The following is a 9,967-nucleotide window of genomic DNA, read 5'->3' on the forward strand; positions in this document are numbered from 1 at the left end:
AATTGCCTAGAATACTACTTCCTGCAATTTGTGCCAACTTCCGTGGCTTTGTCCGGAGATAATGTCCGGAGATAATGTCCGGAGATAATGTCCGGAGATAAGTGACGTCCCCAGTGTCCTACACCCAGGCAGAGCACAGGGGCCCCAGGCAGCATATGGGGCCCCAGGCAGCATATGGGGCCCCAGGCAGAGCACAGGGGCCCCAGGCAGCATATGGGGCCCCAGGCAGCATATGGGGCCCCAGGCAGAGCACAGTGGCCCCAGGCAGAGCACAGGGGCCCCAGGCAGCATATGGGGCCCCAGGCAGAGCACAGTGGTCCCAGGCAGAGCACAGGGGCCCCAGGCAGCCTATGGGGCCCCAGGCAGAGCACAGTGGCCCCAGGCAGAGCACAGGGGCCCCAGGCAGCATATGGGGCCCCAGGCAGAGCACAGGGGCCCCAGGCAGCATATGGGGCCCCAGGCAGAGCACAGTGGCCCCAGGCAGAGCACAGGGGCCCCAGGCAGAACATGGGGCCCCAGGCAGAGCACAGGGGCCCCAGGCAGCATATGGGGCCCCAGGCAGCATATGGGGCCCCAGGCAGAGCACAGGGGCCTCAGGCAGAGCACAGGGGCCCCAGGCAGCATATGGGGCCCCAGGCAGAGCACAGGGGCCCCAGGCAGCATATGGGGCCCCAGGCAGAGCACAGGGGCCCCAGGCAGAACATGGGGCCCCAGGCAGAGCACAGGGGCCCCAGGCAGAGCACAGGGGCCCCAGGCAGAGCACAGGGGCCCCAGGCAGAGCACAGGGGCCCCAGGCAGCATATGGGGCCCCAGGCAGCATATGGGGCCCCAGGCAGCATATGGGGCCCCAGGCAGCATATGGGGCCCCAGGCAGCATATGGGGCCCCAGGCAGAGCACAGTGGCCCCAGGCAGCATATGGGGCCCCAGGGAGAGCACAGTGGTCCCAGGCAGAGCACAGTGGCCCCAGGCAGCTTATGGGGCCCCAGGCAGAGCACAGTGGCCCCAGGCAGAACATGGGGCCCCAGGCAGAGCACAGTGGCCCCAGGCAGAGCACAGGGGCCCCAGGCAGAACATGGGGCCCCAGGCAGAGCACAGGGGCCCCAGGCAGCATATGGGGCCCCAGGCAGAGCACAGTGGCCGCAGGCAGAGCACAGGGGCCCCAGGCAGCATATGGGGCCCCAGGCAGAGCACAGTGGTCCCAGGCAGAGCACAGGGGCCCCAGGCAGCCTATGGGGCCCCAGGCAGAGCACAGTGGCCCCAGGCAGAACACAGGGGCCCCAGGCAGAACACAGGGGCCCCAGGCAGAACACAGGGGCCCCAGGCAGCATATGGGGCCCCAGGCAGAGCACAGTGGTCCCAGGTAGAGCACAGGGGCCCCAGGCAGCCTATGGGGCCCCAGGCAGAGCACAGGGGCCCCAGGCAGCATATGGGGCCCCAGGCAGAGCACAGGGGCCCCAGGCAGCATATGGGGCCCCAGGCAGAGCACAGTGGCCCCAGGCAGAGCACAGGGGCCCCAGGCAGAGCACAGGGGCCCCAGGCAGAGCACAGGGGCCCCAGGCAGAGCACAGGGGCCCCAGGCAGAGCACAGGGGCCCCAGGCAGAGCACAGGGGCCCCAGGCAGAGCACAGGGGCCCCAGGCAGAGCACAGGGGCCCCAGGCAGCATATGGGGCCCCAGGCAGCATATGGGGCCCCAGGCAGAGCACAGCGATATTTTGGACCACTGTGCGGTGTTTCAGACCCCCTGTGTGATGTCTGGGGCCCTGTTCTTAAGTATATTAAAGATTAAAGTAACGTATATTAAAGTATATTATAGGCCAAATTTGACACGTTTATGAGCACCATTGAGTGATATACTCAAGAATGACATAATTTTTCAACATTTTATGGTTTCAAACTGTAAACACTCAGAGTTTTTTTTTACTTCAACCAGAAAACCTTAACGGTTCATAAAAAACTTGACTGTTCAGGATATGATAAAAGTCATAGTATTCTGAATCTTTAACTTATAAAGATACCTTTACATGGGGTGATTATTGGTTCCAGAGAGGCTTTCGGCCGATAATCGTACACATGGCTGGTGACAGGACAATACAATATAAACGTTCAAAGGTAAACACTGATAACATTAAAATCTAATATATAATTGCCTAGAATACTACTTCCGGCAATTTGTGCCAACTTCCGTGGCTTTGTCCGGAGATAATGTCCGGAGATAAGTGACGTCACCAGCGTCCTACACCCGCTCAGGGTGGACAAAGATATATGCCTTCGTGGTGCGCGGCACTTTTCTGATTGGTTGCCGCCTGCCGCGAGCGACCAATCAGAAATGTGCCGTACTGTCAAGAATTGTCAAGAGCTGGTGAGTGCAGCCATTTTTTGTTCTTTCTTACTATTATTTATTAATTGTATTATTCTTACATTTGAATAAATAGAGTATATATGGATTCTAGACTCCCGATTCTTTAGAATCGGGCTGCCATCTAGTATATATATATATATATATATATATATATATATATATATATATATATATATATATATATATATATATATATATATATATAGTAGAAGCAACAATAGTAGTGAACAGACAAATCTATAATATAACGCTGGGAGCGTCACTCTGTCCGAAGCCTTTATAGACTGTGCAAGCGCCGGCGCAGTCTGGACCCCACAGAGTGACGCTCCCAGGAGATCGCGGTATGCGTAAGCACTGAACGCACACCGCGATCTCCAACGGAGAAGCAGGGACGAGCCAGGAGGGTGAGTATGCAATATTTACCTGTCCCGTTCCACCGATGCGTGCTGCTCCATCCTCCACATCCTCTGCCTGTGACGTTCAGTTCAGAGGGCGCGATGACGCGCTTAATGCGCACCGCCCTCTGACTGAACAGTCACAGCCAGAGGATGGAGCAGCGCGCATCGGTGGAACGGGGGACAGGTGAATATAGCAAGTGCCGGGGGCCTGAGCTAGCGGCGACTCCGGCACCTGACCCCCACAGCGCACCGGTGTCCCCGCCTGCTCAGGCGCCCAGCACAGCCACGAGCAGTCGCCCGCACTCACCACAGCCACGCGCAGTCGCCCGCACTCACCACAGCCACGCACAGCCGCCCGCACTCACCACAGCCACGCACAGCCGCCCGCACTCACCACAGCCACGCACAGCCGCCCGCACTCAGCACAGCCGCCCGCACTCAGCACAGCCGCCCGCACTCAGCACAGCCGCCCGCACTCAGCACAGCCGCCCGCACTCAGCACAGCCGCCCGCACTCAGCACAGCCGCCCGCACTCAGCACAGCCGCCCGCACTCAGCACAGCCGCCCGCACTCAGCACAGCCGCCCGCACTCAGCACAGCCGCCCTCGGGTAGTAGAGCCGGAGAGAGAAAGATGGGAGCAACATATGGCAGAATGGAAACAGGAACAGGCAGAATGGGTGCAGCACATTACAACAGAATGGGGGTGCAGGATGGGAGCAGCACATGATAGAATGGGGGCACGGGATGGGAGCAGCACATGCAGAATGGGGGCGCAGGATGGGAGCAGCACATGACAGAATGATTGCGCACGATGGGAGCAGCACATGACAGAATGGGGGCGCACACATGACAGGATGGGGGTGCAGGATGGGAGCACATGACAGGATGGGGCGCAGGATGGGAGCACATGACAGGATGGGGCGCAGGATGGGAGCACATGACAGGATGGGGCACAGGATGGGAGCACATGACAGGATGGGAGCAGCACATGACAGAATGGGGGCACAGGATGGGAGCAGCACATGACAGAATGGGGGCACACACATGACAGGATGGGGGTGTAGGATGGAGCAGCATATGACAGGATGGGGGCGCAGGATGGGTACACATGACAGGATGGGGATGCAGGATGGAGCAGCACATGGTAGGATGGGGGCGCAGGATGGAGCAGCACATGACAGGATGGGGGCGCAGGATGGAGCAGCACATGACAGGATGGGGGCGCAGGATGGAGCAGCACATACCAGGATGGGAGAGCAAGATGGGAGCAGCACATACCAGGATGGAGACCATATACCAATATAAATGCTCGCCACCCGGGCGTAGAACGGGTTCAATAGCTAGTATGATATAAGTGCATTAGGGTAACTTATTTCAACTTTTGTTTAACAAACATATATTTTTATCGAACATCATAGGCAAATGATAGTCAAATTTTCTGTCTTTCTGTTTTTGAATAATAAGATGAATATTGAGTCTGTGAATTTACGGACCTAATAGATTTTGACATATATGATGTTATATGTAAAAAAACAAAGGGCACTATACAGCAGTATGCTTATCAAACTTTAACACATTCCGCAAATAAACTTTTAACCCTGTAATATAAAGGTACACATCTTATTTTAGTTATGTAAATTACCAGATTCCTAATTGGACTGAGTTTGTAAGAGCAGGGTATATTACAGTATATACTCGAGTATAAGCCGAGACCCCTAATTTTGCCACAAAAAACTGGGAAAACTTAATGACTCGAGTATAAGCCTAGGGTGGGAAATGCAGCAGCTACCGGTAAATGTCAAAAATAAAAATAGATACCAATAAAAGTAAAATTAATTGAGACATCAGTAGGTTAAGCGTTTTTGAATATCCATATTGAATCAGGAGCCCCATATAATGCTCCATACAGTTCATGATGGGCCCCATAAGTGATATTCACTTGTCCCCGTTCCACCGCCGCGCACTGCTGTGTCTTCCAGCTTTCTGCAGTTCTGTTCAGGCAGAGGGCGGCGCGCACTAAACACGTCATCGCGCCCTCTGACCTGAACGTCACAGCCAGAGGATGCGGAAGACGCAGCGGCGCGCGGCGGTGGAATGGGGACAGGTATCGCATGGCTCACCCTCCCCCCGTCATACTCACCATCGCCTGGCAGCTTCTTCGATGCGATGGTCTCTGGCGCCGGCAGGTTGTTCCTGTGTTCAGCGGTCACTGGTACCGCTCATTAAAATAATGAATATGCGGCTCCACCCCAATGGGAGTGGAGTCGTGTCCATATTCATTACTTTAATGAGCAGTACCATGTGACCGCTGAACACAGGAACAAGCTGCCGGCGCCAGAGACCATCGCAACGGAGAAGCTGCCAGGGACCGCGCCAGGAGAACGAGTATGATGTGACAGTCGCCGCTCCCCCGCCGACGCCTGGGACAATGACTCGAGTATAAGCCGAGAGGGGCACTTTCAGCCTAAAAAAAATGGACTGAAAATCTCGCCTTATACTCGAGTATATACGGTACTTCCCTGGACACTGCTCACACTTGAGACCTAGAAGAAGACCTAAGAAGGTTGAAACGAGTAGTCTAAACGCATAAAGCAGCAGTGTGCCCTTTTTTTTTTTATCCCCCTGTGTATATTAAGGACTTCTGCCATATGGATTATTTTAAAGATGAAAGAATAAAATGGTTTTTAATTGCCAAGTAGGAAAGATTCGCTAGAATTTTTCTGTTGTATACTGTGGCTATTCCATCATGGGTGTGCCTCTCCCATTTCAATTCCGTGCGGCTTCCTGGCAGTGAGCAGATCTGCAAAGGATGACACACTGGGTGGGCTGGCTACAACTTTTATTATTTTGACTAGACCCCCCCTCCCCCCCATAAACCCCCAGGTGCTTCACAGAAGTTTATAACGTTGAGAAGTGAAAACAAAATAAAAAAAAATCAAATTTTTCAATCAAAAATGTTTTTAGCCCCAAATTTTGAACTTTCACTAGGGTAACAGTAGAAATTGCACCATAGTCTTTGTTGTGAAATTTCTCCTGAGTACACCGATACCCTATATGTGGCTGAAATCTACTTTTGAAGCACAATACAAAAATCAGAAGGGAAGAAGTGCCATATTGGACACCAGATTTTGCTGGACTGGGTTGAGGGTGCCATGACACATTGGTAGATAAATAACTTGGCACTCAACTTATCTACTGGTGTGGGAAACCTATCTTGTGCACCAACACAGCTGTGCCACGATATACTTTACTAATGACACATTGGTAGAGCCACCGAGGGCCCAGAATAGCATAACTCCCCATAAGTTAGCCCATTTTACAAACAACACCTCTCAATTAATTCATCTAGGGGTGCAGTGATCATATTGACACTATAGATCTGTAACAGAATGCGGCATGCACTCAATTCCTACAGTAGAAGACTGTTGCAGCAGCCCCATGTCTCCTGTGAGGTCTACACCGCAGCAGCCCCATGTCTCCTGTGAGGTCTACGCCGCAGCAGCCCCATGTCTCCTGTGAGGTCTACACCGCAGCAGCCCCATGTCTCCTGTGAGGTCTACTCCGCAGCAGCCCCATGTCTCCTGTGACGTTTACGCCGCAGCAGCCCCAAGCCTCCTGTGAGGTCTATGCCGCAGCAGCCCCATGTCTCCTCTGAGGTCTACTCCGCAGCAGCCCCATGTCTCCTGTGAGGTCTACGCCGCAGCAGCCCCAAGCCTCCTGTGAGGTCTATGCTGCAGCAGCCCCATGTCTCCTCTGAGGTCTACTCCGCAGCAGCCCCATGTCTCCTGTGAGGTCTATGCCGCAGCAGCCCCAAGCCTCCTGTGAGGTCTATGCCGCAGCAGCCCCATGTCTCCTCTGAGGTCTACTCCGCAGCAGCCCCATGTCTCCTGTGAGGTCCACGCCGCAGCAGCACCATGTCTCCTGTGAGATCTACACCACAGCAGCCCCATGTCTCCTGTGAGGTCTACTCCGCAGCAGCCGCATGTCTCCTGTGAGGTCCACGCCGCAGCAGCCCCAAGCCTCCTGTGAGGTCTATGCCGCAGCAGCCCCATGTCTCCTCTGAGGTCTACTCCGCAGCAGCCGCATGTCTCCTGTGAGATCTACACCACAGCAGCCCCATGTCTCCTGTGAGGTCTACTCTGCAGCAGCCGCATGTCTCCTGTGAGGTCCACGCCGCAGCAGCCCCAAGCCTCCTGTGAGGTCTATGCTGCAGCAGCCCCATGTCTCCTCTGAGGTCTACTCCGCAGCAGCCCCATGTCTCCTGTGAGGTCCATGCCGCAGCAGCCCCAAGCCTCCTGTGAGGTCTATGCCGCAGCAGCCCCAGGTCTCCTCTGAGGTCTACTCCGCAGCAGCCGCATGTCTCCTGTGAGGTCCACGCCGCAGCAGCCCCAAGTCTCCTGTGAGGTCTATGCCGCAGCAGCCCCATGTCTCCTCTGAGGTCTAAGCCTTACTGCTGCGAGTTCTTTACAAAACTTATCGCGAAGGGTTGCCTGCGCTCCAGACTGCAAATCTGGAGAAGCCGTTACATGTAGCAACATCGTCCATATCACCTAACAACACAGCTGCACCAAAGAGAAGCAGCTCCAGGCATCACATTAGTGGGGAGTTCAGTAAAGGGTAAAAGAAAAATAAGTACTGTATTTTTTGCTTTATAAGACGCACCTAGGTTTTAGAGGAAATTAAGAAAAAAAAATATTTTAAGCCACTGTTATGGGGGGGGGGGGGGATCTGTGGTGACGCACTGGTATGGGAGATCTATGGGGACAAACTGTTATAGGGGGGTCTGTGGTGACGCACTGTTATGGAGGATCTATGGGGGATCTATGGTGATGCATTGTTATGGGGGATCTATGGTGATGCATTGTTATGGGGGATCTGTAGGATACAAACTTATGGGGGGATCTGCAGATGACGCACTGTTATGGAGGATCTGTGAGTTACAGTACAGTGCCTGGAGTACCACATATTGTGACTACCACCCCCCTCATCATTAGGAAAACACCCATATACTGTATACATGGGTGTATTCTGAAAGATGAGGGAGGTGGTAGTCAGACTTGCAATAAACACTACATTACAATCCCTCCCTGTTTACACCAAATATGGCTACAACCCCCATCATCTGTAAGAATACACCTATTGGTACAGTATATTCTGAAGGATGATGGAGATGTGCTTCCCTTCAATGTGTGCTCACCTCTCACAAGGATCTCGGACTAATGTAAATGAGAAGTGCTACACTATACATTGTGCAGGGATAGATATCGTATTGGTGGAGGCAGCTCAGCAACAGTTCCCTCCACCAATCACTATCCCTCCTCTGCTTTAGGTCTCCGTGTGAAGCGTAGCCCAGAATTCTGCCTGCTGCCAGCCATTTGCCGATAACTACTGCAGCGCATGCGCAGATAGAGAGCTCAGTGACCGAGAGCTCCATCTGAGCATGCGCTGGTTTGGCGGCCATTTTCTTGTAGTCCTGTGCGGAAGACACAGGCGCTCATTAGGATATTCGCTCTCTAAACCAGAAACTTGCAGCCTGATCCCGGAAGTACAATGGAGCCGGCCTGCACTATGCCACCGATACCCCCAGCTCCAGGGCTGCTGCATTGCCCCACCAGCGACCCTGCCTTCTACCAGTCTGCTCCACAGCCGCTGCCCCTCAGTAACAACATTTTTTTTCACTATTTGGATTGCAAGACGCACCCCCATTTCAACCCCCCCAATTTGGGGGAAATGAAAGTGCGTCTTATAATCCGAAAAACATGGTACTAAGTTACATTGTCAGCAGGATTTTGCTAAGTAAACTGCAGACAGTGTCATGTTGGTATTGTTACACAGATTTAAATGATACATGGGATGAAGAAATCCGTCTTGTGGTTCTTGTGTAATCAGCGTTAGAAGTTTTCAGTTAATGAGATGCCCGTGCTTCGGGCCGGGACTGTATAAAGTCTTATCTTCCTGCTCTAGGCCAGAGAAACCAAGGAAAGACCTGCACAGGCCGCCCTGAAGCACAGACAGTATGTCTCTATGATGAGAAACATGTTTGTGCTTTGAGGAGCGGCCTGTGGGAAGGTCTCTACTTGGTCTCTTCTTGGTTTCTCTGGCGTACAGCAGGAAGATAACATCCTGCCTACAGTCCAGCCCTGAGGACGGGCATCTCATTAGCTGCAAACCTCTAACACTGATTACACAAGAACCACAAGACGGATTTCATCACCTCAGGCATCACTGTAAGCTGTATAGCAGCAGCAACCTAACAATGCCTGCAGTTTACTTAGCAAAATCCTGCTGACAGGTTCTCTTTAAAGGCGTTTTCCGGTCAAAACCCTTAAGTCTTCAGTCAGGAGCGGTATGTGCCGGGGAAGAACGGCGCCGTCACAATAGGTAGGTACCAACTACGTGCCAGTAAGTGCTTAGGCGCATTTTTTTTGTTTTTCACAGAGTCCTGGATATCCCCTGTTAATTGTTTGACGTAATGTAGCAGAGTAGTTTTCAAGTCGATAACTATGATGATGATATAAATATCCAAATGGCCCCGGCAGAAAAAAGGTCCCCGGCCCAAAGGGAGAGAGCGGAAGTCGCTTATCTTTTCATTAGCTGATTTATCGCCAGATCAAAGTTACGTGTGCACGGAAACGTAAATCCTGTGAAAGCAAAACGGACGGCCGCGGTTAGCCACCATCTTTATGAAACAAAGGATTTCCAGGACATTCCGGCTGCTCCGCCATTATGAGGACTGATAGGTAAAGCAGCGGATTTTATACTGCGCCCACGAGGAGCTGCGGACAGAGCGCTGTTGCCAATAGCAACCAATACAATGACTACTTTTGCTTTCAATAATAGGGCTTGTAATAAAGCAGCAGAAGGAATGCGGCTGCCGCCATGTCTCTCTTGTTCTGCTACAATTGGGGAGAATAATAATAACAGGGCAGGTCCCGTCCTCCCGCTGTGCGCGCACTAATGGACGGTGCGCACTCGGTAGTGCTGATAGCCCAGGCGCACTGCACCTCACACCCACCAGGGGGCGCGTCCTCCATCATCTCCACCTGTCACCTGACGCCACCACTCACCGGTCAGCGCGGCCTCCAGCACCAGCTCGTAGCTCCCGGTGTAGCCCTAGAACGTAGTGTCCCAGCAACAAGAGCTGCGCACTCACAGCGCCATGTTTGTACTCCGGTACAGCACAACTACTAACCGGACACACACCACC

The 9,967-nt window shown here is 53.2% G+C and overlaps 1 protein-coding gene across 2 annotated transcripts in view; it reads right to left on the minus strand.

The window, feature by feature from the left end:
- The window catches only part of VPS13D (vacuolar protein sorting 13 homolog D), a 280,917-nt gene extending 270,953 nt beyond the window's left edge, over positions 1–9,964 (minus strand). For both annotated transcript variants that reach the window (XM_077250276.1, XM_077250275.1), the window contains exon 1: positions 9,828–9,964. The gene's annotated coding sequence lies outside the window, so the exon portion shown is untranslated. The remainder of the gene's footprint in view (positions 1–9,827) is intronic.
- Between the last annotated feature and the right edge of the window lie 3 nt (positions 9,965–9,967).

Source organism: Ranitomeya variabilis, chromosome 4, assembly GCF_051348905.1.
Source record: "Ranitomeya variabilis isolate aRanVar5 chromosome 4, aRanVar5.hap1, whole genome shotgun sequence".
Lineage (NCBI taxonomy): Eukaryota > Metazoa > Chordata > Amphibia > Anura > Dendrobatidae > Ranitomeya > Ranitomeya variabilis.